Here is a 25,100-nt window from a genome sequence, read left to right on the forward strand (position 1 = left end):
CTCTCTCTGTCTCTCAAAAATAAATATTAAAAAAAAGGACTTTTTTTCCCTGAAGGTAATGACTACTCACTCTGAGTTATATGATAATTATTTCTGTGTTTTTCTTCATATTTTTATCACATATGTATGTATAAATGAAGCTAAGTGAAAGTATGTTCATGCTTTACTTAAAGTAGATATAGTTTGCTTTTATGTATTTTTAACTTTATTAGATTAAATAAGTGAATCTGAATCCTACTGTGTCTTCCTCTTTACTCAATTTTATGTTTATGAGATCTATCCATGTTGTGTGTAGCCTTAGTTTTATTTATTTTTACTGCTTTCAGGTAGTTCCTAATACTGCATTCCAGTGTGCCATAATTATTTATCCATTCTATTGCTAGTGCATATATAGGTATTTTAGATTTGGTGTTCCTGAGAATAATGTTTTTATGAACATTTTTGAACATGAGCCAGAGTTTCTCTAGAGTAAATACCTAAGAATCTGTGGGCATATAGTATTAGTTCACTGTTGTTGTTTTAGCTTGTGTTTCCCAGGCTACCAGTGAGGTCAAGTTCTTTTTTATGTTTATTAGCCATTTAGATCTCCTTTTTTTTTTAGTATTTTGCCCATTTCAAAATTGTGTGTGTGAGTACTTAGAATATGACTCTTGACATGAGTGTTTTCTTCCACTCTTTATTACCTATTCTCTCGCTTTGTGATATCTTCTGATGAACAGAAGTTCTTAGTTTAATGTAGTAACTTTGTCAGTCTTGTCTTTCATAGTAGTGCGTTTTGTGACTTGCTTAGGTAATTTTTCCGTACTGTGAAGATAAGTAGATAGTCTCCTCTATTATCATATAAAATCTTAGCAGTCTTTTATTTAATGTTTAGAACCCTAATCCACCTGGAATTAATTTGTGTGTTTGGCCTGACTTCATGGTCTAATTTAATTTTTTTCCCATACAGACATCAAATTGTTTCATTGCTATTTGTTTAAAAGTTTCCTCTTCCACACTCCTTACCACTAATATTCCTCTTATGAAGCAAGTGTCCATACATGTGTTTCTGGGCTTCTTATCTTGTTTCATTTACCTGTTTTTCTCTATTTGCGTCAATGTTACACTATGTTTATAATGAATCTTGATATTTAGTTGGGTAAGTTTTCCAAATTTGTTTTTCTTATTCAATTGTTGTCTTGACTCCTCTTGACTCTTTTTGGAATATAAATTTATTAGTCATTTCTTCTTTTTTGGCAAAGAAAACTTTAAAAATGGCTGAAATTTCAATGATATTGTAATAGTGTTGTATGGTGACAGAGGGTAGGTACACACTTGTGGTGAGCATAGCATAATGCATAGAGAAGTGGAATCACTATGTTTTATACCTGAAACTAACGTAACATTCTGTGCCAACTATATTGAAACGAATTTTTTTTTAAATAGCTGAAATTTTAATTGCCATCACACTGAATCTAACGATCAATGTGGGGACAATGCACATTTTTATAATACTGATTTTTTCCAACCCCTAAAGATGATTTATTTCCTGATATATTTAGATCTTCTTTAATATCTCTTGATAAAGTTATATCTATTTTTTTTCTCAAAGACTGATTCCTAGTCACCATTTTTAAATATCTAGTTGCAAATGTTAAAAAATTTTTATTTTATCAGTTGTTTACTGCATCTATTGAGATGCATCTGTTAATGTGGTAAATTACTTTGATTGTTTTTCAAATGTTAAATCAAACTTAAATTCTTTGAATAAATTTGGCCCACTCACAATGCATTAATCTATTTTATCTGTGTTATATAGGCTGGGTTTTATTTGCTACTATTGTATTTAGTGTGTTTGGATTTATGTTCATGAGTGAGTTTGGCTTGTAAATATTTTTCTCCTATTCTGTGCAGGCTTTGTTATCAAGATTATACTAACCTAATGAGGTTGGCAAAGTGTTTCATTCTCTGCCTCCTATTTTCTAGATGAATTTGGGCCGCATTGGAATTATTGCTGTTTGAATGTCTGATAGAAATTGCCAGAGAAGTAATCATAGCTTAAAATTTTCTTTGTGGAAAGATTTTTGAGTACTGATTCAATGTCTTTAATAATTATATAACTATTGATATTTTCTATTTTTTAAGTCTATTTTGCAAAATTATTTTTTCTGTATAATTATCCATTTCACCTTGATTTTCTTTTTCTTTCTTTTTTTTTTTTTTTTTTGCATGTCATCCTTGTGCAGGGGCCATGCTGATCTTCTCTGTATCGTTCCAATTTTAGTATATGTGCTGCTGAAGCGAGCACTTGATTTTCAAATCTATTGACTTAACAACTGTTTACAATAGCTTCTTTTAAAAATAAACTTGCAATAAGGTATATTTAATTAAAAAAATAAAATAAATAAAATGTGTAAGTCAAGAAAAAAAATAAAAGTAAGCACTGATCTGTCACAAAAAAAAAAAAAGAAAAAAAAAAGAAATTTGCAGGATATAAAGTGGTGTCTCCTTTTTCTTTCCTGGTAATGGTTATTTGTGCTTTCTTTAATGTTTTCAAAGAACTAACTTAGATTTCTTTATCTTATCTATTACATGTTTGTTTGCCTATTCTATTAATTTTTATCTTATCTTTATTTCTTTATCTCCTTCATTCTACTTTTGTTGGATTTCTTTTAACTTTTTGTATGGATGTTTACTATATTAATTTTGAGACATTTTAAACATTAATAAACACATGTAATCAACATTTTTTTCTTCTAAATCCTCAAGTTTAAGTTGTAATACATTATCATTCAGCTTAGAATACTTCCTAAATTCTGTCATGATTTCTTCTTTGACTTATGGGACAGTTAGAAGTTTATTTATTTCCGTATATTTTCACATTTAAGGTCATTGTCTTTTATTCTAGAGTAATTCCACTTTGACCAGAGAACATACTATGTGTTACTATAATCCTTTGAAAGCTGTTGGGACTTAACCCTATGACCCAGTTTTTGCTCAAGTTTTGTAAATGTTCCATGTGTGCTTAAAAAAGATGTGCATAATGCAGTTGTTAGGTGCAATGTTCTAAATATACCCATTAAAGGTTTTCCCCCTATTTTATCAGTCATTGATAAAAATGTTAAAATCAACCATCATGAATGTGTATTTGCCTTTTTTTATTTGAGATTTTTTTCTTTAGCTTTATACATTTTGGTAAATATGGTATTAGGTGCCCACAAAGTAAAAATTATTGTATCTTCAAGATGAATACAATTCTTTTTATCTATATACATTGGGCCTTTCTATTTCTAACAGTCTTTTGCCTTAATGTCCATTTTAAAATATTTATATAGCTATACAAGTTTTCTTTTTGAATGGTGTTTGTGTTCTATATTTTTCATCTTTTTATTTTCACGTTTTATAGATTTTACGTCTTAGATTTGTCTTTTATAAAGGGCATATAATTAGATTGCAGTATTTTTCCCCAGTGTGAAAATCAGCCTCTTAACTGGAACAGTTAATGCATTTGTATTTCATATAATTGCCTATATATAAGGTTGAAATCCAACATTTTATTTTGTGCTCTCCATTTATCATACTTATTGAATGTTTTGTCTGCTTTCTGGCTTTCTTTTGAAGTGATTCTTTATATTTCTACTTCTACCCATAATATTTCAAAATGTATGCACTTTTCTTTTTTGAGTGATTACTCTGGAAATTATGATATCCCTTCTTAACTTTCTAATGTCTAAATGCAATTGTGGATAAAACACAACAACTTAGACTACTTTAATTTTGTTTATTCCCTCCCAACTTCTATATAACTGTTGTGTATTTTAATTCTCTTTTATCCACAGAAGACATTTATTTAGTTATTTTTTAAAGGTTTCCTAAATACTACAGCTTTTTGTTTTCTTTTCAGTCCTTGTTTCTCAGAACCCACATCTAAGCCAGATTTCCTTGTACTTGAAGTATACCCATTAGAATTCCTATTTATTTATTTATTTATTTGTTTATTTAGGAGAGAGAGAGTGCTAGCAGGGGAGGGGAAGAGGGAGAGAGAGAATCCCAAGCAGGCTCCATGTCCTGTGTGAGCCCTATGCAGGGCTTGATCTCAGGAACTGTGAGATCATGACCTGAGCAGATATCAAGGGTCGGTCACTTAACTGACTTGAGTCATCTAGGCACCCCTAGAATTTCCTTTAGTTTAAGTGTGCTGGTAGTTTTCTCTCTCAGGATTTTGTTTGTCTGCAAATGTCTTTAATTTTGCTTGCATTCTTGAAAGATATTTTCAATTGGTATAGAATTCTCGGTGGACAGATTACAGATATCATTCCGTTCTCTTATGGTTTACATTGTTGCTTCAGAACAAGTCAGCAGTTAAGTGATCACATTTTAGAGGATGTTTTTTTATTCTCTGGATGCTTTTGAGACTTTTTATTTCACTTCAGCCTTCTGTAGTCTTGCCGTGATATGTATAGATATGAATACCATTTTTATTTAGCTTGCTGGAATATCTTGGGCTTCTTGGATCTATGGTGTGGTCTCTTTTGTTAGTTTGGAATATTCTGGGTCATTACCTTTTAAAATATTGCCTCTAATATACTCTCTCTTTGCTTTTAAGGACTTCTGAAATGGTATGTGGGGGCTAAGGGAGAGGGTGCAGGGGAAAAATTATCCTGATTAGGAGATAAGTAACATAGTATTATTGATTAGTAGAAAGTTAACGTTTATTGAGGTCTGACTATACTCCACAAAAATGTTTTACATGTGTGTACTAGTTATCTAGTCAGCTACCCCAAAACCTGGCAGTTAAAAACAGTAAGTGTGTATTATTTCACACAAGAGGTGTAGGTGTCCTAGAGTGGCTTAGCTGGGTAGTTCTAGCTCAGGATCTCTCTTAAGATTTAACTTGTTGGTGGGGGTCAGGGAGCAGTCATCTGATGTGCTGACCATGGCTGAAGGATCTGCTTATAAGCTCATACAGTGGTTGCTAGCAGGATGCTTTAGTTCCTTGCTGGCTGTTGAGATATGAGATTCAGTTCATGTCCATTCTATACTCGTCTCCTATTCAGGACTCTTCAGACCAAAATAGGGCACATACTTAGTATTAGTTACCCTGAAAATAAGGCCAAAATCAGATGACTTTAAAGTAATTAAAAATTATAAAAGAGGCAAAGGTCATTTTTCACTTTCTTTAGTTTAGTGTTTGGTTTTTAATATCCATCTTTATTAATTTTATCCTGAATGTGCATATGAAATTCTAGGGATCAGAGAAAGATTTCTTATGAATTACTTCACAGTGAGTAATACGTGTGTCAGCCTGTCTTGCATCAGGTCTTATCCCTGGGGCACAATGATGAAAACCAAGTCACATGTCCTATGTGAGTGCCGTACCCTCCTTAAATGAAGATTGAAGGGTAAAGAGGCAGCTGTGACTTCTCCTCCTAGAATGAAGTCCTTGGACATGAAATGGGCCTGAGTCCTCACTCTAATATTTTGTTATGCTGATAAAAGCTCTCCAGGAGCCAGATAGCCCCACATTTCTACCACCCAAAGTTGTCAAGTTCCACTTTCATCTCTTTTGACACACAAATACCTAGGAAGATAGTGCTCCAGTCCCCTTGTCATCTTCAGCTATAACCTAGAGCCCATCCTGGGATGTAACAATTCAGCTTTTGGGGAGACAAAAGATGTTTTATTATTCTTTGAATCAGTTGGATTAGGTAAACACATGGCTACAGACCTAATCTTTATGTATGTGAAAATGTTTCTGTGAGAAATGAAAGCAAAAATTCTATATTGTTATAGCTTTATGTATACATGGCTCAAGAGGCTAGGGATTTTGATAGGAACACTAAGTCTCGGGAAGTTGTATTTCTTCATAGTTGTACCCCACTGGCTTGAGGAATGTCTGTAGTGGCACCTTGGCCTAAAAAGTAGGTTCTGATATTGGTGTATCTACCTCTTCTGTATGGATTCTTGGGCTTATTCCTGAAGAGGAACTACTCTCCCCTGATGATTAAAGATTAAATAAAGTACTTTTTCTGGAATTCTTAGGAAAAATGAAAGTCTTCTAGGCACATCAATGGAAAACACTTTTTTGGGGGGTCAAATCTTTGGTTTCTTTAAGATCCAAGCTTATCACTGCCCACAGAGTGCTTCCTAGAAGGCCAATGATTAATTACTTATAGAACGATCAAATCTCATTGTGTTAGTCAACTATTCCCGGGGTAATGCTGCATAACAAACAAAGCTACAAACCTTCATGGTTTACAAAACAGTCACTTTTATTTTTTAACATACATACATACATACATACATACATACATATTTATTTATTTATTTATTTTACAGATTTTGTAGGGTTTGGCTGAAATCAGCTGGGCTTGGTTTTAGATTGTAGGTTGGATTCAGGTTTGTTCCACATAACTCCTTGTTCCGGAAAGAGTGACAACTTGTGGCATGTTCTCACCTGGGGTGGCAGGGAAACAAGGAGATGAACAGACAAATAAATTTTCTTAAGGCCTTATCATAGAACTGGCACCTATCACTTTCATCTTCATTCATTGGCCAAAGCAAATCATTTCACCATGCTGAACATCAATGGGTGGGGATGTTTTCTTTGCCTATAATGGGAAATAGTTCATACAGACTCATGACAATGGGCATGGATGTATGATTCTTTTAAGGTAGGAAGCAAAGTGTCAGGAAAACAGTATAGTCCACTAAACTCAAGTTTTGAAGTTTAGGACAGTCTTCCAACTTCAACTCACCAGTGGATGTTTGAAACTGGAACTTACTATTTAGGAGGCATGTGGCAAAGATGGTGAACTGTCCACCAAAAAATGTATCATCTCCCTTCCAGTGAGTGGTGTTTTTGCTTGGAAGCATATACCCAACAGGGAATACTTTTCCCATACTTTTGCATCCAGGTGCAGCCATGTTACCAGTTTTTAACAATGGAATGTGAGAAAGAATAGATGTCACTTGTACTTGAATACACTAGAATGTCTTGTCCACCTCATTTCCCCTTCCACTGGCTAGTAGCAGAGGATGCTGAGATCTCAGAGGAAGGTGAAACCATGAGATCCAAAGAAGCCTTGTTTCCTCAGTCACCCTGTGGAGAAAAGCCACTTGCTATCCGGATATGCCCACCCTAGACTAACATTAATGATGAATATGTTGAGCCTCAGAAATTTTGGAATTTATTTGGTACAACATCTTTGTAACATCTATACTATTCTAAGTAATTGAGGAAGACAATTGTTTAAAGTCACATGGCAGCTATGTGAGGTTAACATGAAAAGAATCACCACCTAGACTTAAAATTAGGTTTATCACTTCTAATTCTGTTCTGCTGATAAGGAATTGCTTGATGTTAAGGACATTTTTAAAAGCTTTGACTTTGGGTCTAGTTAATATTTAAGGTTTCTTTCAACTTTAAGATTTTATGATTCTGAAGGAGGACTTTCCATAGTCTTCAGAGTTTATGGAGCAGAAGCCACATTCTCCTTTAAAGTGTCTTATGGGACTCTCTGACAGACAAAAAATGGACAGGCACCCTTTTGTGAGAAAAAGAAGAAGCAAAACTTGGTTTTCATCCTCCAACAATGAACGACAGTGATGCCAGCCCCAGCACCAGAAATGAATTAGAAATCTCTCGTGCAACTACTTTAAGTGGCCTTGAGTAAGTCATTTAAACTCTACGAGCCTTGGTTCCTATCCATAAAATAGAGATAGAAGAGTGAGTTTACAGCATGATTTTGAAGATTAAATGAACAATTACATATAAATTTCATGGTGCAGAAATTAACACATAAGAATTATGCAATAAATGCCCAATATTATTATTGCTGTTATTCTTGTCTAGGTTAGGTTAGAGGTACAGCCTTCCCCTGGATATAGGCTATATATGTCATTGTGGAGGCCTAGATTCATGGTAATGAAACCCAAATAACATAGATCTATCACTGCAAATCCACTGGTCTTGGAAATGAAAGGAGAGGGTACTTACACTGTTAACATCTTAATAAATCACAGGACTTGAAATGAATTCTCTGACTTGTCCTAAGTGTACAAGGTAATGCTGAGATACCACATAGGCATATCACATATTTGAGCAATCACTGGGGACTTGTCTGCATTATTTTGCTTTTGATTGCTATCAGAGAAAGCAAAAAAGCCAATGGGACATTATAATTAAAAAAATTAATGGGATAAATATTAGAAAAAGTTTGAGGGGCACTTGGGTGGCTCAGTTGGTTAAGTGTCTAACTCTTGGTTTTCGCTCAGGTCATGATCCCATGGTTTTGTGAGTTCAAGCCCTGCATCAGGCTCTGTGCTGACAGTATGGAACTTGCTTGAGATTCTCTCTCTCCCTCTCTCTCTCTCTCTGCCCCTCTGCCACTCACACTGTCTCTGTCTCTCTCAAAATAAATAAATAAACTTAAAGTTTGAGAGTAATAATTCTGATTCACTCTTTCTAATGACCATTGGATTCTGGCTAGCAGAAAGCATACTCTGCCTGCTTCTTCAGGAGAGCCTCATTGTGCAAAGACTCTGGGCCACATAGTGTGAGTTGCTTATTGAGGGCAGATGGGAGCCACAGGCCTCTTTGTGCCAGGGATGCTCTTAAACATGAGAAGGACTGAATTCTGCTTGGAGATCAATTAGGCAAAGTTAAAAATTCTCTTGAGAGAACATATGGGATCCCTGAACCATATCCAAACAGCCAAATCCTTTCCGGCATTTCCCATGTTAAGGATAATCAGTGCCATTTTCCCATCTTCTTTGTCTCAATTTAATCTTTTCTTATTAGTGTCAATTGTCACCTTAGGTTATAATTTCTGATATAATTTTTAATTTGTTTTGCATGCATAAGTTGCTTCCCTATATAGACTGCAAAGTCTTCTAGAAAAGATCTATTTCACATAATTTTAGGGATTTCCAAATGTGACTAGCAAAGAGCTGAATATCAGGAGTTCATTAATAAAGACAAATTTGAAATGAGTTTCCAACCACCTGTGTAGAGGACATACTGCATTTTTCATTTGGTAAAATTGGGTCATTTTTGAGCTTTTAAGGCAATATTGAAGGTCTCTTAAGGATGCAAATTCTGAATTAGCATTTCTATTTTGTCCTAACTCAGCTGCACAAGATCCCTGAGTTGCCCACCAGGTATAATGAGAACTTTTGTGGAACTGTGGGAGTTGAGAAAAAGAAAAGTTAACTTGGAAAGTTCTTGACTCTCTGAGTTCAACTCTGAATGACAAATACCAGAGTCAATGTTTTCCAAACTGCCAGCAATAAGCATTTTCAAAAGCCTAATTAAAAAAAAAAACTGTGCCAGTTTAAAAGATGTAATTTGAACATAAGGCACATGCGGTAGTGAAGTCTAGTAGATAACATTTTGTGTGTGAAATATTTTTGTAAAAGCAGGAGAGATGGTAGGAAGAGGAAAATGAGCTTTCCAATCAGGCGTGTTCAAAAGACTCTAATTCTACTGTCTTGGTGATTTATTTTCTCTAATGTACACATCCTTTGAAGAGGATACTTGGTTTAGAAGGAGAAGGAAAATTCATTTTATAGTGTGAGATTTCTCTGAAAACCTGTTTCCCTATTGACCCAGAATCCTTATTTCACTCCCCCCTTCAGTTCTAAATTATCTTTAACTGCTAGGACATTAAAAAAGGCATAGTGTATTAAGAGTCACCTTGATTAAAGAAGAATGATTGGGTCAAATTTTGCCTCTAGGTTCCTGGGCATATTTTTAGGAACCGATTTGCTCCCAGATTTGTATCTTCTATTGACTCCTTGGGTGATACAATTTATTATGTCCATAAATGGAAGACTGGGGGCACTTCCAACTAGTTAACCAGTCCACAGTCATTTCATTGCATGACAGTCCTTGATCGAACAGTGAGGAAAGCAATTATGATCTACAAAGAAAACAGATAATTACCATGCTGATGACTAACAAGTCACAGTCTCCTTATAGGGTCAGGGGGTGCGTAGATGGCATGCTGGGATCTGCTTTCTCAGGTTAAGATGCACTCTTGTTTAGTAACACCTATCAACTCTGTGTGTTTTATGATTCTGTCTGAAGTTTGAAGAAAGAGATACTAACAGTGGAAAGGAAATTGAATTTGATGTTGAAAAGAGTCATTTGAAGGAAGTATCAGGGACAATAAGAAACAACTTGTATTGGTAAAATGAACATGTGGATAGAAAGCTAACTTTGTGCTTCCAAAAATCTCTAGCTATTGATTGGTGCAATAGCTGTAAATTTCTTGGCTGATTACAATCAGCAAGTTTTTTTTTTCCCATAGGACAATAATAGTCTCAATTGAAAAGTCTATAAGCAAGTTAGTTTGGACATTTAAACATGGCTCTTAGCTATGCAAATAATGAATTTATGTCTTGCAAAAAACTAACTGAGTGAGGCATTGTCTTTTCTTTTGCTACCTTTCTCTCTCTCTCTCTCTCTCTCTCTCTCTCTCTCTCTCTCTCCGATGCCTAACCCCTACCAAACATTTAGCTTGAAGTTTGGTTATCTAATTCTTTTTGCTATCCATTTTACAAAACAAATTAATTTTATAGTTTCTTTCATTGCACTTCAGTCAAGCTTGTCTTAAAGTAAGGACAGTGTTATTTAAGATTTCCTTCTGTCATGTGGGACTAATTGGTCTAATTCATTATGTAAAAAACTATATGGGCTATGAGACAAATGAGGTAATGTATTTTGAACACTAGTGTAATTGCTAATGAGATCTAATGTGAGTAAACTGCCTGTAACTTAAGTGTTTCAGCATGATGGATATGTTACACTTTACTAAGGAAAGAGCTGAAATAAGTTATGGCACCAGTTAGCAATGCGCTTATAGATAAAAACACAGAGCAAAGGATAATATAATTAAATTAAAATATTTTGCTTTAAGTTAATTTTTTTGATGTGTGGTGTTTTTCTAACATGTTGGATTTGAATAAAATACTAGCTCATGACCAAATGCTACTTTTAGTGGCCTTTAGACCAATGTAGCAGCACGTTAATTTTGAGTATGGTGTTTCCAGAATGATTGCTATTATAACAGAGCTAAGCTCCAGAGAAACTTATGGTGTTTACATCAGTCACAACTGGAAAGATTTCCATTCCATTGTGTGGTAATAAACCTGGGATGACAATTTACAAATAGTGCATAATCTATATCCTTGAAGGGATTGGGAGACAGGTGCAGGGGTTTCTGTCGCTATAGTTGTGTCCACAATTTTCTTCTTGATAACACAGACATGTATGAATTAACAACATAAACTAGGGTAGGGACAGGGATGTTTGTCCCAATATGGGAAACAAAGGAAGATGTTCAACCAAATAGGCAAGGCATAGAATCCATGAGAACTTAACAATCTCTAGGAATGGTCAGGAAAATAGTCAGCATTCACAACTCTTATATGAGGTATTGGTGGGTCCCAACTGGTGATTTATGTATAAAAATAGGGACCTCGTAATGTGACGTTCAAAGACTAGATGGGCCAAATATTGGTGGACACCCAGTCCCAAACTTTGGACCATTTGGAGTTAATAAAATGTCTCTGGGTTTTCACTCAGGAAACTGGCATGAGTTAGGTGGGATTCAAGTTGTAGGAAAGAATTGGAAAATAGATTTATTAGAGTACAACCTTAGAGTAGAGATGAAAGCTAGGGGATTATCCTATGAAGTATGGGTCTTGGTTGGGAGCTCAAACATATAAGTCCTGTTATCAAAATGAGTTCCTATGCTCAAGTGGAAAAATTTCAGCTGACATTTGGGAATCAATGTGGGAAGGCAAGGGTTAGCACTTCAGGTTTAGGCTACAGTAAAGATAATTCAGAGAGCAAAACCATAAAATGGAAATTCTATCAGTGAAGACACCTTCCCTGTCTTCTCATTGTTGCCTCTTTTGTGCCTAGAATAGAGCTTGGTGTATAGCAGGTGCTCATTGTATGTTTTCAAAGGAATAAATAGGGGGTACAGAGTTTTAAATACATATAAAATTATTTAAGTAGTGCAACTTAGGTACGGCTTACCTTAGTCAAGACTGAATCAGGATGTGAGAAAGTCCTTCTTTACAGGGAAACCAATGGGTTCACAGGGAACTTGCAGAAGGCAAGTATAGGATGGGGAAGAGAGAGAGTGGCTGGCCCAGCCAGTGGTAGAGCTTCCTCCTTCAGCATCTCCTTATCTCAATCACCAGGGTCATTGTCATTCTTTGATAACTAACATAGGGAGCCATTTAAATTTTCTTAGTATTTTAATATTAAATTAGATTAAATTCCTACCTAAGCACTATGTGAGACCACTCTCATATCCCAGGAATAATTATGTATAACTCAAACAAAATTGGTTGTAAACTGACTCTATTCCTTCATCTCACCTGTGTTGCCTCTTGCTGGAGCCAGTCCTTAGGGTGCTGAGGTGGGAGGGACACTTGTTGGCTATATACCATTTTGAACCTCTTCAACTAAATCAAATGACTTGGGGGAAGATCTATTTTTCAAGGAATATGCCACAGGTTCACAAAATGTGTACAAATATATAATATAAACTGGCTGCTTTATAAATGCTTGATAACAATTATAAAGAAAAAAATATTGTATAGATCATCCTGAGGCAATCTGTAAGTCATGTGTCTAAACACAAGAATTTTCAGGGAAATCCTTTCTTGAGAGTTTAGAGCAATGGATTAACAGGAAATAGGTAATTTTACTTGGATCAATGGAAACTGACTAGAAAAAAGTTACTAGAAATATACTAAAATGGAAAATATAATAAAAATCATGCCAGAAAAGAAACTCATATGGTGAAAAACTCTCAAATATGAAAGCAGCAGAACTTATAATATGGTATCTGATAATGCAATTATTTATATCCTTTGCTGTCTGATCTCTCCCTATGTAAAGCTTAGTAACCAATAGATTTAGCTTTTTTAACATCCCTCTCTATCTGAAACCAATACCTAAGCACTAGTAATGTATACTCAGGAACTGACTATTTTCACACAGACAGGGGGTATTTGTATATATGTACAGTTATGACAATTTTAGTTGATATCAGTGATATTCCCCAGAACATTCTCTTCAGTCTGGAGGGCACAGAAATTAACAAAAATAATAACCACAGTTAGTCTCTGGCTTAACATCCATGTCTTGAGTGCTTAGAAACACAGCTCTGCTGAGTTCTACTCTTGGGTTTGGGGATTCCTTCCAATATATGAATAGGCCTTTGCTCACAATTCACTGTGGGTAACAGATCATCCCAGCAATAGCTCAGTGATCCACTTAACCTGCACGTGGTGGTCATTACTTACTAGTGTTCTCTGTAGTCATACCTCTTTCACAGATTTTCTTTCCTAATTTGTGTCAGAAACTGATAATGCCCTCCAATATCTATTTGATCCTAGCAAAAATCCACCTAGCAAGAAATTACATTTCTTAGCCTCTTGCACCTTGATGTTTATCATGTGACTACTTTTTGGATGAGATGGGATTGAGAGAGATTTGCTCTATTTCTGTTTTTCTGGTTGCTTTCCATTCCTTTTTTTCCCCCCTCACTTCTTTTTGCCTGGGAAGTAGTGATAACCAGAACTGTCACCTCACACCCAAAGATGGAAGGCATAGGTTAAGGACGGTAGAATTCCTCCATTTTTTTTTTTTCTTTCTGAAATGTTCACCTCTGGGCTGTTGTTGAGAAAGATTCTAATTTAATCCATTGTAATAGGGGATTCTTTCTTATAGAAGCTTGGCCTGAACCACAGAAGCAGTTTCTCCCAGGGAGTTATGTGTCTTTTAACCAAGTATCAGACTATAGCAACACTTGCTAGACTTGAAGTTTTGAGTCATTTTAATGTTTTAGTGGTTTTGATTTCTTCTATCCCCGGTGAGCCTGTGGACCAGTGCATCTCTTTCTTTCTCTTGGGAGTTCATGATGCCAACCCAGCTCCTCCATGAAACCAGTTTTATTTCACTTCTGAATAGACTGATTTCTCTGAACTTGGTGACAAGCTTGCCTGCATGCCTTCAGCCTTCTCTGTGGGGGATTTGCTATGCAGAGCTCATCAGCTGTCTCCCCCTTTAGGACCTTGCACTTGTGCTCGGTGTCTGTAATGCTTTTTCTCCAGATATTTGCACACTACAGTTTCTCTTCCATTACCCTGTCATATTTCCTTATAGCATTTTCCATTATCTAGATTTATTTAGTTGTTTACATGTTTATTCTACTTAGAATAAACAGTTTGAGCACAGAGGATTCATTTATCTTGGTCACTGGTATATATCCCTACTTCCTAGAACTGTGTCTCATAGAAAGTAAGTGTTTAACAAATATTAGTTGAATAACTGCATCTCTTAAAGGACATTAAGGTTATAAAATTATGGCATCCTCAAGCAGGTGGAAAGAAGTCTCAAGCTAGTACACAAAATAATAGTCTAGAGTCAAATTCTAACTGGATCTGCGAAGTTTCCAAAGTTTTCTTTTATGAATAGCAGCTTATACTTATCAATTTGTGGAACCTGAAGATACCATGCAGAGAGATTTAGGAATGCAAAGTTTTAGAAACGAAACAAATAATAATATCTGGGAAAACAGTGGGTGTATGTCTATGTAATAATGAAACAAATTATAATTTTAATATCAATTTTCTTATTTGCATAAAGAAATAGACCAAGCTATGCCAGAGAAATTTGAGAAAAAAATCCTCTTTTTCCTAATATGTGCACTTGTTCAGTTTGAACTGGTTATGGTATCTTTCCCTTCAATCTTTTGTCTCTGCATCATTTCATCAGGATTTAAGTCATCCTGGTTCCAGTGGTCTATTTAATGTACTGCTCCTACCTCTATTCCTAGCCCTAGCTCTAGCTCTAACTCTAGCTCTACTTAGATTTCTACTCCTACTTCTACTTACAGAAGGGGTTTGATATGGAAGTCCTGGTGTTTACCAATTTTGGTGATGCTAATTTGCTGACTTGAAATTGTTAATAGTGTCTCTATTGGTACTTTCAGTTTCTTTGATTGGCCTTGTCTTTACTTTCTGGTAAGCAGCAGTTGTGGGTTGAATAGTGTCCCCCTAAAATGTGCGTTCATCCAGAATCTCAGAAATAGATCTTTGCAGATATAATTAAGGTAAAGATTGAGATGAGATCATAGTGGATTAGAGTAGACCCGAAATTCAATGGCAGTGTCCTTGTAAGAGGCAGAAAAAGAACACAGAGAAGATTATGTGGAAGGGGAGCAGAGATTGGAGTGATGTGTCTACCAGCCACAGAACACCAGAGATTGCTGCCAGCCACCAGAAGTTGGAGGTGAGGCATGGAATGGTGAGGCATAGAAGCTAGAGGTGAGGCTCATGGAGCCTCCAGAGGGAAGCAACCCTGCTGACGTCTCGATTTCAGACTTCTGGCCTCCAGAACTGAAATGAAATACCTTTTTATTGTGTTCGGCCATCCAGCTTGTGGCAATTTGTTATATAACAGCTTTAGGACGCTACCACAGTATCTTCCTGGCTCATCAGGCAACAGCCTGAGCTGTGCCTTTGGTAGAGCAAGCCATTGCTGTTACTTAGACTCTGTTGATTCTAATTTCCCTTCCCCAAGGCTGTTCAAAATACAAACTACATACTAGCTACTTTTGGAAACAGCCACATTCTTTTAAGCTGTGATAGACAGTAGAATCAATTATAGTATAAATTCAGACTTCTCTTATCTAATTCCTTGATTCATGATTTTGTGAAAATATATCAGATATACTTAACCCTTCATTATTTCTGGTAATGGGTAGGTATGAGAGAATTAAAACATGAATTCAAAACTTGATTTTTAACCTATGACTTTCTTAAAGTGATTTTTGAAATTACAAGGCCAGCTGTGTCCAGTGTAGCACCAGAAATCCTAACGCAGCACTTAAAAGAACATGGGCTCCATAACTTGTCATTTTCTCTATTTAATTTCTGCTGAAGAATTTTACTGTATCCTTTGGGTATCTCTATTTCATTCATTAATGAGTCCTGGGGATATGAAATGAATGATGGGACTAAACTGTCAGGCAGGAGAGAAATACTGTGGATTTTTTTCCCTGTGTGATATTGCTGTTTTCATCTTAACTCTCTTGCTTCAGGTCCCTGTCATGTTAGCCCTATATTTTCAAAAAAGGACTAAATAGAAGCTTACTGTTAATTTATTTTGGTTTCCTACTTAGTGTTAACTCATTCCCACTTTCATTGTTAGATTTTAGGCTCTTATTCTAAATTTGTTGGCAGGTTATAATGAACTGCTTTAAATTATAATGATTTGGGTTTTTAGGCCTTTTGGGTGAATTCTTAATATGAACGATAGAGGAAAAGAAAGCCTATTATTTAGTTTTATTTTTGATAACTCTCTATGAAGCATTTCTTAAGTAAATGTTAGGATGCAATAGAAAAGGCAAAGTAATTTGCATTTAATAGTCCATGTTCTAGCTTTTGGAAATGTCTGCATATATTTTGTTGCTTTTTTTATAGACATAGATTGCTGTTTCACTTTAGAGTAGCCCCATAATTCACTTAAATGAAAGGTTTGCATTCTGTTTTACTTGGAGCAGAGAGAGAAGCCAACTTTCACATTGGTATGTTGACTATGTGTTTCAGATCTCTGCGATACACTTGTTCATTCATGCAACATATGTTTTTATTGGTTAATTTTAAGTGCCAGAGCTTCAACTATAACCACACTTAACTTAAACCTATCTTACTTCTTTTTCCCCAATCCATCCGTTTTGTGTACCTTATTAATAAGACTGGTGGTATTGTTACACACAAGATTGTTGAAAATAGAAACCTTCAGCTAATCCTCAGTTTGCCTTTTGCCTTGCATTTTTACATCTGTTTGGTCACCAATTCCTGTTGATTCCACCTTCTAAGTATCAGATTTTGCCTTTCTCCTTAGCTCTGCTGTGCATGTCTTAGTTTGGGCCCATCATCTCTGTTGCTTTATTAACAAATCCCATCTAAGGCTACCATTCCCTTCCCAGCTAGATACTTCCTAGTATCTTCCTGTAATTAGGAGAGTATTTATGAGCTCTTAAATCACTGGACTTTTTCATTTGAAAAAGAGACTTCTTTTATTTGAAACTTGGCTTTGTTGAGAGATGAAAGGGTTTTCTAGATTCAGAAATCTCTTTAAAAAAGTTTTTTTAAATGTTTATTTTATTTTTGAGACAGAGAAAGGCAGAATGTGAGTGGGGGAGGGGCAGAGAGAGAGGGAGACACAGAATCTGAAGCAGGCTCCAGGCTCCAAGCCATCAGCACAGAGCCTAATGCAGGGCTTGAACTCACAAACTGTGAGGTCATGACCTGAGCTGAAGTCGGACGCTCAACCAACTGAGCCACCTAGGTGCCCCGATTCAGAAATATCTCTTAATGATTTGGACTTTACACACTTTTTTTAAAAAAAGTTTATGTATTTATTTAGAGATAGAGAGCTGGGGAGGGGCAGACAGAGAGGGAAGGAGAGAGAGAGAGAGAGAGAGAGAGAGAGAGAGAGAGAGAGAGAGAATGAATCTCAATCAGGATCTGTGCTGTCAGCATAGAGCCTGACGTGGGTCTCGAATCCATGAACCATGAAATCATGACCTAAACTGAAATCAAGAGTCAGATGCTTAACGGACTGAGCCACTCAGGTGCCCTAGCCTTTACACACTTTTTGTCCAGCCAGACCAAATATCATCATAAAATTTTACCTTCTTATAGGCATCAATTGCTGTTTTACTTACTGTTAGTTGAACCTCATAATTCACTTAAATGAATGACTATCCAGTTTGTTTTACTGAGAAAAAGAAGATAAGTCAACTTCTGACACTGGCATATTGACTCTACATTTCATACCACACTGCTGGGAAAACCACCTGGAGAGAAGAGAGGGGCAGGAACTGAGATATGAATGTCCAAGTTCCTACCTTATGGTTGCAACTAATGTGATGTGAAAATTCTAGGACAACTCACATAGATTTTGAGGAATGATGGAAAGCTGGAACTAGTGCCCTTCCTTCCTGAGTATGCTTGGAGAGACTGCAAGTCTCATGAAGAATCCCCCTGTCAAACATTGGGCTGGGATGCTGGAGGAAAGTATTGAGACCAATAGACTGGTATAGTCTTCCCAGTTACCCATGGTCAGAATGTGGTTGCAAGAGACCAAGAAGTTCCCATCTATCCCAGTGGGGGTATGTAAAAGTTTAGAGGGCACAGGTAAAAATAGGTGTAGTGCAGGTTGGGATGAGATAGTCAGTGGCATGGTACCCCAAAAGACCAGAAGCTTCCACACTTCAGTTCACATCAGTACAATAATCTCATGGAGGTTGGCAAGGACTCAGAAGAAAGCATGCTAACTAGACACCTGTCTTCCTGCCTTCTTGAAAAGCTCCAGGGTCTTGCTCCCAGGGGCAAACCCAGAACTGAGGAGGCAGAGAAGAGACTTCTAAAGATGAGAATCAGCTCTTATAGGGAGTTTAAACTTTGAATTGGTTCAAAAGTGTGGCATTTTTAAGCCAGAAGAAACCAAATTATTCTTAACTGGCACGTTTTTATTCTTTTGTCATCAGCTAGAATGAAGATTCATAGGGAATGAAAAAGCTGTTTTCTTGTCCTTCCCTCCACCACAGAGCTGAGCAAATCTGAATAAATTTAGACCCAACTACAATTTACCATATGCACACCTCCACAGGATCCCTCTTACCCGCAAGTATAAAAGTGATACTCCTTTGTGGGCCCTACACAAGTCCTCTATTCTCATCTCCCAACACTGCCATTCTTAATCCCTGCATTCCAGATGCTCTGAAATTCCCCCTAAATCTGGAACCCAAAGTTTCTTCACTCTTTTGTGGCCCCGTATATGCCCTTTGTAGACCTTGGGTGTCCATTCCTGCACTGCACATGGTAAGTGCCAACTCATTTGTCAAGACTTAAAGAAAACAACATTGTCTTCTTTGCACTTCCATTACTGCATTTATATTTTCTTCCAGCTCTGGTTTTACATACTTACCTGCTACCACATGAGGCCAGCCCACTTTTGAATGTTAGGTGTCGCGGCCGGCGCGACAAACACCGAGGTCAGGGTCCTGAGGGTAGGGGAATGCAAGAAAAAAAGAGAGAAGAGAAAGTTTGGGAACATGAGGGTCCCCTGGGCTGATGGCCCAAGTGACAGCTTTATTGTTGCTGTACACAATCTTTTATAATATAAGACTCTTATGGATCAGGTCATTCTAAGAATAAACAGGTTTCACATGATCACTGCCAGCCAAAACATTTAGTTCTGTATACCTTGTGAACTTTCTGAACAGGTCACAAGACCTTGTTGGTAGATTGCTAGCAAAACACAGTTCCCATGTTTGTGTCTATCTGACTCGGGGTAGAAAAAGGGAGGTAGCATTACTGCCAACACCTGCAGACCACAGGCTTCAGGAATTAACTTTCTCAGTCTTGACAAGGCTTTCGTATGCCCTTGAAAGTGGGGGAATGGGAGGGGGAACCACCGGGTTGGCTTGAGTCAACAGGGAACATTGCTCGACCCGGTCTCAGCCTGGCACCAGGGCCTGGCCCCCCACAGTTAGGTAGGCAGACAAAACACCACCAACAATGGTTTTTGAATGAATTAACTAATGGCACTCATAAAAGTTTGTAACAGAATTGTCTTGTGTTTACATTGCTTTTCCTCTTAAATGCCCCATTGAACTTCTCTTTATGCTTGTCAAATAATTAGTTTTAGCTCCAATCTCTTAGTCACAAAACCAGTAAAGCTATGGTTAGCAAAATTTTAACTCAGATAAAAGCATTTAAATGTGTGACACTAATGGCCATTAATATTCTCTCTGTAAAACACTTCTTGATTTAAAATAAGTATTTTCAAGTTAATCATCATTTAATAAAATTCATATTACTTAAAGCTTTGTGCTTTGACTCTGACTAAAGATGAAAGGTTTAAATCTTATTTTGGGGTAGATGTATGCATGACCTCTCAGAATAAACTTCTATCCTTAAATGAAATAAACCAGATATAATTATAGAAGGAAGAAAGCAGAGTGAATAGTTTAACAATGTGATCCTTCAATATGTTCCACAGTATAGCCTCAGAGTAAAAAAGAAATATCAGTCCCAGGAAACTTGGCATTAGGACTTATTTTTAAAATTCCTGGCTCTAAGAATAGTGAAAAAACAAACAAACAAACAAACAAACAAAAGAAAAAACAACACTGGCTTACATAAACCAGATCATAACTGTGTTTCTGAAAAAGTATCTACAGAGACCACTTTCAATCACTGAGTTAATGTTATACATTTTGTATATATGTATATGTGCATTCTAAAAGAACTCAAATGATATGAGTAAACTTAATCCTATAGTATTCTTAAAAAAATTTTTTTAATGATTATTTATTTTTGAAAGAGAGAGACAGTGTGAGCAGGGAAGGGGCAGAGACAAGGAGATAGAATCCAAAGCAGGCTCCAGGCTCTGAGCTGTCAGCACAGAGCCCGAGGCGGGGCTGGAACCCAAGAACCACGAAATCATGACCTGAGCTGAAGATGAAGGTGTAACCAACTGAGCCACTCAGGGGCCCCAGTCCTGTAGTATTCTAAAGGACACAGTGTTTACAGCCAGAAAACCTGAGTCTTAATCCCATATTTACTATTAGTTACCTATATAACCTTAAGCAACTTAACTTCTCTAGGGAACGGAGTGTGACAGAGTTCACTTCATGAGTTGTAATTTGTTGGCATCTAAATCAAAACCTCAAAGTAACAGACTAAAGAAGGCAACTAAGAGCAGAGACTGGAGAAATATAAAATGGAAAGAATAATGGGGCGCCTGGGTGGCTCAGTCAGTTAAGCGCCGGTCTTCGGCTCCCGTCATGATCTCCTGGTCCGTGAGTTCGAGCCCCGCGACAGGCTCTGTGCTGACTGCTCAGAGCCTGGAGCCTGTTTCCGATTCTGTGTCTCCCCCTCTCTCTGCCCCTCCCCCGTTCATGCTCTCTCTCTCTCTGTCTCAAAAATAAATAAACGTTAAAAAAAATTTTTAAAAAATGGAAAGAATAAAATTAAAAGGGTAAATGGCATCGATTTCAAAACCCAGGCAGTAGGCAAGTAATCTGAATTTGTGAAAAAACAAACAAATAAACAAACAAAACCATACCTCATATTTTCAATAAAGCTATACGCCATCTCAGTTTCTTCTCTTGAAACGTAAAAACATGTTTTCAGACAGGGCAATATTTTCAAATTTTTATTTGAAACAAAAATTTCAACCTGGCCTCATGTGTTAGCAGGTAAGTATGTAAATTTATTTTCAAATTAAAAATCTAGGTCAGTTCTAAAGTGTATATATATATATAATATTTTTATGTATGTTATATATGTATATATGTACTTCATGTATATATATGCTATATTCCAGTTATTATGAATTTTGTGTTGAATATTCTAAGGTCACAGTAACATATCCATTCTTTTATAATCTTACTTTCTCATTTTGTTTCTTTCTTTTTTTTTTTTTTTACTTTATAGTCTAAGCAGGGGAATGCAAGTGGAGTATGTGTCCCCCTGTAGTGGGCCAGATAATGGATCCATTTGGGTGAAGGAAGAAAGCATTTTAATTTCTACTAATATTTATTTTTGTGTCATTTTTCTAATTTATGTTTAAAGTAAGTTTTACAATATTAATAATAATATTGGGTAGTCCACATATAACAACTTCAGTAAAGAATACACATAAATTGTGAGTACGTGATTGAAAGATTTGTACTGATAGTGCTATGTACAGGAGCTAAAATCTCTTCTGGGAGAGATGCCAGCCAGTAAAGATTTCTTTCCTTCTGAGATCGATCTATCAATGTATCTATCTAGATATACATCTAGTTTATATATTCATGTTTTATTGTAAACTTTAAATATAGTCAATAAAGGAAATTTGAAGACTACAAAAATACATAAGAAGACAGGTAAATGGCATATTCACGTTTCCCCATCCTTTTACTCATACACAGTGTTCTTTCAAAATCATAATATCATTAAAAAACTAATATAATTGTACATGTCCAGGGTAAGTCACATAAAGATGAAAAACTTCCCAAACTATCTATGATTATTTCTTTGGAGAATTGAATGAGTTGTTGTAACACTCTTTTAGTTTCTGTTAGAATGTACTTTTAGAAAGTGAAGGCTCCTGTTATTTGACTAGGTTAGCATCCTAGATTAGAATACATCTCAGAAATATTACTTATGGGATGGTACATAAGTTTGCAATAGAAAGAAGCGATTTTCTTAGTCAATCCTAGAAAAATAATCAGAACCAGGCTGACCAGTAATTGAAGCAATTAACACTTATGTGCTCAATGTACCTAACTCCAACAGCAAGAACTAGAACTCTTGATCGTTATTTCTACATGCGGTATATAAGCCTGGTTCCCAGATGAGCAGGTCTTTCGCTCGTTTTTGCTCGTTGTGGTTTTGGTTGCTGTTGACATTAGGGCATCCTGCTTTTCAGACATAATAAAGATATTTTGGTGAGGAAGAGTAGTTTCTTTTGACTTTTACTTGTACTTTCCTCTCCTAGAAAAGGGAACTTGGCTCTCATTCTCCTTTATTCATGCATGTATTTAATGCAATAAATATTTAAGTGATTCAAATGTACAAAGCACTATGCCAGATATAATCTGGATATCCTAGACAACCTTTTCTCTCTGCATTTTACTTTCAAAATGTCTTGACTTGCTATTTTCCATGGACTTTGCTATGTATCTTATTAGCATCCTATGAGCATGAAATTTACCTATCTGAGCTCTCTTGAGAATAAATGTATTTTAAAATTTGACTTGCTATAATATTTTGAAACTTTTTAGTTTGACACATATTCTAGAGTCTATTTATTTCTTCTGAGATACTTTGGCTACACTGAGGACAAAGTGAGCCATGAGGACTGGAGTGAAGTCCTCAGCTTGAATGACAAGGCCTACGATTGAATGTGAGATAAAAAGCAATGGCTTTTGTAGTAAAGTGTCTTTTTAAATATAAAAGTTAAAGCACTCTTTTCAAACAAAGTGCAAAACTTTCAAAATAAAAAAATCATTAAATGTGATAACTACCTACCTGATGGCTTTCTTTGTAAACATGACCAATTATTGTTTAAATCAATAATTCTTAACTTATGCACTATTATTCCACAGACTGGGCTATAGATGTTCTATTGGTTAGCTAAATGACAGTCATCTTTCTTATTTTTCTGAAAACATTAATCAATATAATTTTCTGAATTTATATCTCTCTTCTTTGTTTCCTCATCTATAAAATGAGGATAATACTAAGATCTATTTCCTAGACTTATTGAGAGGATTAAATAAGTTAATAGGTACAAGGTGCTAAGTGTATAAGTGCCGGGTATGTGTGCTCAAAATATGTACATCTTTTCTTAAACTTTGGATAACTACTTTCACTTATCTGATCATTTTAGGAAACGACAAAATTTACAAGCTAATCTCAAACGAACACAATGGGAATTATGAAATAGCCATGCATTTTAGTTCAACATTTTGTTTATTTCTATTGACAATTGTGCCTGTAATATTTATTCTATATTACTCACATATTAAAAATTTGGCAATAAAAGTGCCTTAATTGTTCATAATTAGATTAAATGGACGAATGATTTTTCTGCCATGAACAAGTACTCTAAAACCTGAACACATTCCACAAACATTGCTTATATCACTCCTTGAATTTCTTTCTATTTGAGGAATATTTATTTATTTTTAAATGTTTATTTGTTTTTGAGAGAGAGAGAGAGAGGGAGAACAGGGGAGGGGCAGAGAGAGAGGGAGACAGAGGGACCCAAATTGGCTCTGTGCTGGCGGCAATGAGCCCAGTGCAGGGCTCAAACTCATGAACCGTGAGATCATGACCTGAGCCAAGTCAGACGCTTAACTGGCTGAGCCACCTAGGTGCCCCAGCAGTCTTTATTTTTGAGCGCACACATCCCAGGGTCACTAGCAGCTTGTTCTAAACCTTAAATTTGTATGCCTTTTCTTATTCTTACTCCCTTAGCAGAGTATAGAGGGTCACCTTCCTTCCTCCTCTGCCTCAGTTTTCCTGTCTTTCTACCCATTGAAAAGGAAGAAAAGAGAGCTCTTGAAAGTAGAACTATCCTTCCCTAGCAGTGAGGCCAATGTTTTCCCTGTCCTTAATTAGAAAAGTTATTTTCCAAATTCCTCTTTTCATTTAATTTGGAGAATGTTTCACTTCAAATTCTTCATATTACATGTTGCTTCTTGGTCAACCAGCCCCAACACCTGGATTTGGCCCTTACAACCTCCTAAGCTATATGCTGTTAAAGGCAACAAATCTCTATCCATGAGACTAATATTTAGGAGATTTAAAATAAACAAGTTAAAATAATTCGACTGGTTTTAAAACTAAAATGTTCAGTGGTTTTTATTAGTTTATTTTTTGTTTTTGTTTAATTCTACTGGGGATAATTATATTGGGATCACATACCTCCTCTATATAGGCCATTCTGTTTTCTGGATCCCCACATTCAGAAATATTTTGATTATTATTGAATAGTCAGATTTTCTAGGCTCTAAGCTTAGATTTCAATGAAAATTACAGGATTTTTTTTTTTTAAGAAACGACAAAGAATAACTAAGAGACTCTAAATAGTTTAAAATTAGGCTCTGAGCATATTGGTCAGTTTATTTTCATGGTTATGAGATCCTTGTCTTATTCAATGCAGTGAAAATTCAATACCTTAGGCAGTTGGCCCAAGTTTGATTTTTAGGCATTTTGATTTATAAATTGAATTCTATGTAACCTTTACAGGATTCCCAACTCCATTATCATGTTATTACTTTTGTAATGTGTTTTGAGCACTGCCAATGTGTTCAGAATTGAAAAGCATATTAAAGTGAGCCTATTCCCACAATGGTCTAAACATTTTAGCTGAACTTTTTATTTTTCCACCTCTGCACATTTTGAAAATGCTGCTGTATATTATTTTGCCCCAAATAGACAGAAGTTCCTTTCAAAGTAAGTGTTATTTGAGAGTTCTCATTTGCTAGTGTTGCTAGACTCCAGAGGACATTCTTTGGGGG

The 25,100-nt window shown here is 36.0% G+C and overlaps 1 non-coding gene across 1 annotated transcript; it reads right to left on the minus strand.

Moving 5' to 3' along the window:
* Positions 1-2,180: 2,180 nt before the first annotated feature.
* On the minus strand, positions 2,181-2,287 carry LOC122220788. Its single transcript, XR_006202972.1, has one exon. It is a non-coding gene; the product is annotated as a U6 spliceosomal RNA (small nuclear RNA).
* Positions 2,288-25,100: the final 22,813 nt, after the last annotated feature.

Source organism: Panthera leo, chromosome B2, assembly GCF_018350215.1.
Source record: "Panthera leo isolate Ple1 chromosome B2, P.leo_Ple1_pat1.1, whole genome shotgun sequence".
NCBI lineage: Eukaryota > Metazoa > Chordata > Mammalia > Carnivora > Felidae > Panthera > Panthera leo.